Source organism: Amphiprion ocellaris, chromosome 18 (assembly GCF_022539595.1).
Source record: "Amphiprion ocellaris isolate individual 3 ecotype Okinawa chromosome 18, ASM2253959v1, whole genome shotgun sequence".
Classification (NCBI taxonomy): Eukaryota; Metazoa; Chordata; class Actinopteri; family Pomacentridae; genus Amphiprion; species Amphiprion ocellaris.
In genome coordinates, this window is record NC_072783.1 from 23,294,880 (window position 1) to 23,299,580 (window position 4,701).

Sequence of the window (4,701 nt, forward strand, 5' to 3'; positions counted from 1 at the left end):
GTTTTTATTTGCCTTTATTTTGATTTGCGTCATCTTGCTCACTGTGAGCCACTAGGGGGCAGCAGGAACACACAAATACAACACAAACCTAATGTGCGGAGGTGAGATGAAGAGTTGAGAAATAAATGGACCAAATGCGGTTAGTTGTATTTCCTAACCATTTCACTTCCCTTTAATTGCACAATACCACTGAATCTTGTACATGCCGTATAAACAATTGTAACCATTACAGCAGCAGTAATGTCAGAATGTATTCTTTTTATTTTTTAAAAAACAAAGTGTTTTTTTTTTTCATCTGTCAGAAAATTTTTCATTTATATAAAGGTAACTTAACTATTAAAGAAACTAATGATAATGTGATAGCTGCTCTGGGGTTGTGCTGGTGTTTAATGTTTACAAAATTAAAAGAAATGAACACATGGGACACAATATATAACATTTTAATACTCAATATTTGAGAAATATGCTCTACAAGAACACTAATGTGACATGAAATAATAAATTGTTACCTGTAATGTTACCTTGTTTGGAAAAATAAGGAAATCTATTTGTTCTCCATCATCACGATTATCAAATCACAAAATGAGGGAATATATTTTGGAGAAACATTGTTCATCCTTCTAGTAGAGTTCCTTAGACTTGGAGAATCAGTGTCAATGTGCATTGAAGCTGCTCTAGACAGAAATTGTGGCCTTTCTAAGACACTTTAGGTTGCTTTCTCCTTTAATTTGTCACTATTGTACATGTATGTTTATCTTTAAGGACCCACTACAACACACACACACACCTCATATTTACATTGAACTCCCACATTGCTTCTCTTAACCACTCCAGCTGTCAAATACCAACACTTTGGTGCAGCTGTCGACCCCTGGGAGGGCATTAATTGATTGTCACACCTACTCTAACACTCTGACACCCCGTGGTGTGCACAAACACGCAGGGAACACATTCCCCGATACTGGAGGCTTGGAAACAGATTGTGGCATATGATAGTTTTCTTTATTTGTTAACTTTCTAGCTACATTGTGAGTCTACAACACGTTGAATGCCTTAATGATGGTGTTAATATTTTCCACAGCTGAGCCTATTAATTTAACATACATGATGGCTTGTGTACAGGTGTTTACACGGCATCTCTGTTTTGAAAGCATGAAAATGTGTTTATCACATCCTTAACTGCTACCTGCTTTTCATTTATTCACTTAGCTTTCGTTGTATCTACATTATTTTGAAGGAGCTTCAGTAGAAATTAACTGGACTTCTCTTGTAGGTTCTTGAAGATGTTTCACCTCTCAAGAACCTGCCAGAGAAGTCCACTTGATTTCTACTGAAGCTTCTATGACTACCATGACCTGGATGACTGAGAATCTACACAGACATATCTATATTTTTTATGACATTTCTCTGTCTCATATCACTACATCGAGCTCACGGGAATGTTTTGTTCCTCCATTATCAGGGTACTCAGACATTGACCTTGCATTTCTTCCTCTTGTTTACACATGACATAACTAATCTCGCGATTGAAACTTAATCTAATCCTGCACTGTGGATAACGGCATTGAATAAAGTGTAAAGCTCAGGTCCAGACTGTGTGTCTTTCAGTGTTAACAGAGTGAGGAAGTGGAGGTGCCTGGCTCAAGAATGTCTCTGCTCTCAGGTCCCACCCTCAGGAAATGCCTGTCCAGCCTGTTCAAGTCTGCACTGATGAAAAGAAGTGTCCTGTTAGCAGAGCTCTGGTTATGACAGAAGGACGGATGGATGGAGTTTGAATAATGAGGAGGCTGGTCACACGCTCCACAGTTTAGATAAGCAGATGCTTGATGGTTTTTAGCGGCGTTCTTGGGATCTAGTTGGGTCAGAGGTTACAACCCAGGGAAGCTGGAGACTAAACAATGAACACACATTCCTCAACTTTAAATGAATCATTTTCTAGAGGAGGCGTGTGAAGGAAAACACTGATAGGACTATAAAATGCCTTTCCATTATGTAATTATCTAAAGATGTGTGGTATTAGTCGGTTGTGTGCGCCTGTGTTTTATGAGTCCAGCCGTTTCTTCTCCTTTTTCTCTGTCATTACATTGTGCTGCAAATATTTTCCACTGCAGCCTAAAGCCACTGATCTAATTGTACAACTTTGTAAAGACTACCAGATATTTTGGTGTCTCTCAACGTCTTTCCAAACTCATACGTGAGTGCCTCTGAATAGCCAGCTGATGAGCTCTTTCGGGACTCGGTTTCCATCAGACTGATAGCTGCTGTGGGAAATCCTTCTGCCAAAGTGAAGCTGGAAAGAAGTTTCAAAGAGTTCAAATGAAGACATTGTTTTAAGCATGACTCTAGAGACTCAAATGAGGGGAAATTAATTAAAATTGCAGCAGTGTGTATGCAGCAGACTTTGCAGTAGGTTACCTAGATGTGGATAAAACATCTTCTGAACATGACATACCTGCAGATATCTACATCCATATTTTCTAATCCTGCAAATTGTTCGATGTTCTTGCTCGCCCCTTTAAATGTATGCATTTTTTGCATGTACAAACTAAATTCTTGCCCCAGGTTTTCAGTTCTTCAGTCTCCTTTTTTTCTCATTAATTTTAGCTAAAAAGGCAAGCATCTGCGCTGCTCAGTAAAACCACACTTTTCCTCTGCTCCACCAGGCCAGCTGTATGGTTTTGGTAAAGGGATGTCAACTGGCAATTTTCAAGTCATAAACCCACTCATGAAACCTTTATGTGGCTGCTTATAAATAAAGAATTGTGATTTTAGGGGAATATAACAAATGCTATTGTCATGATTTCATAATCCACCACATCACTGCTGCAGATAAACAGCTTGTGTCACTTAAATCTAAGTGGAGCATTGTCTGCCTGAGATGCTTTTGATTAAAGAACTGAAGATGAATGTGGATCTAAAATCATTTTAATGAGCAGCTGACAGATTATAATGCTTGAATAGCACAAAATATGACACAACAAAAGATACTCTGACATCTGTCCTTCCACAGTGTATTCAATTAGCTGCAGCACTTCATCAACACCACCTTTCACATCCCAAACGTCAAGTTCAACTGACAATGAACTATTATTTTAATTATTTTATTTGCTATTTACTAAATGATTAGTTTGGTGTTTTGATGAAAGACGCTTGCTTTTCTTGCAAAGAATTACATGAGAAAATTGATACTACTCTCACTTCGGTGCAGGAAACTTTCAGCTATAGCTAGCAGCAGGCTAGCACAATGGAGAGATAACAGCTTGGCTCTGCTTAAAGACAACAAAATTTGCTTAAACAAACAAACAAATTAGAGATAATTATATATTTCACACTAATTAGTATGTTAATTAGTGAGCTTTAGAGGTGCTGGTAAGTAGACTTTGCCTACTGTGGCTGTCCCACCTCTGTGCTAAACTAAGCTAAGCTAAGCTAAGCTAAGGTAAGCTAACTAGCTGCTGGTATTAGTTTCATATTTAGCATGAATTAAGCATGAGAGGAACTGCTTTTTACCGATCTCACAGCAAAAATTGTAATAATCATTTTCCCCAAAATATCAGACTATTTCTTTCAGCATTATAGTCGCAGTCTTTTTCATATAATAGAACTGTCTGGACTTTTACAAAGTAAAAATATTAGTAGGTACACTCCTTTATATATTTAATATTAGTGATGATAACTTTATTTATACAGCACTTTTAAAAACAAGGTCTTAAAGTGTTTTGACAGACACAAAAGCAGGACACCCAGAAGTTAAGTCCACAGTCAATAGTCAAGTCAAGTCAAGTCAATGTTATTTATAGAGCACATTTAAACAACAGACATCGAGTCAAAGCACTTTCCAATAAAGGAATAAGTCTGACATTTTTAAATTACCTGATAAATTTAAATATTGAGGTTAACACTAACAAAAAAACTAATCATTCAAATAACCGACAACTATTTGTGCTACTACCATTTCCAGTGTGTTTTCTCACTTGTTTTCACAAGCTTTAAGACACTAAATCGTAACACTTAAAGTGTTATACATGATTAATGTCAGTCTTAGACGTTTCCTGTGCTGTCTCCCGGTCATAGTCAGAGGGTCACTGATTGCTGTGACAAGAAAAAGAAGACAGGAGGAGCAGTATGTCATAACTTTAAATTCATATTCTTAGTGGGACTGTTAAGATATCAGATTTTCACTACTTGATTATTGTGGATAAAATAATTCATATTATTGTGATATCGATAGAATTTATTTTAAAAAATACTATCAGTAGAAACAGTTACATAGTTACTTGTACTGCATTGTTTGTGATCTATTAAAAACAAAATGTTATTTTGAATACTAGTACATGGCAATGCCCCTAATTCCTATATATGAAAATCTGTTTTACCTATCAAAATACTTCATCTCTTTCTTTTCAGTCTTTCAATGTACCACCCAACAGCTGCAGAAGTACCACCTGGAACATCTTTCTTTGGAAATCATTGCATCAGCACTAAAAGTAATACATTACACAAACACTCCCCAAGAGCTGCTTTTCTATTTAATTCATACAGTCATAGCAGGGAGCGTGCTAACTCAAGTGTGCTAAGACAGAAGACAATCCATACTGAGTTCAACCAGTAAGGAGAAATGAGAAATAGAGTTAGAGCTAGTAGAAAAAGCCAGGGAAGAGTGAAATGAAAGAGAAATGACTGTATGCGTGGCTCTTGTGT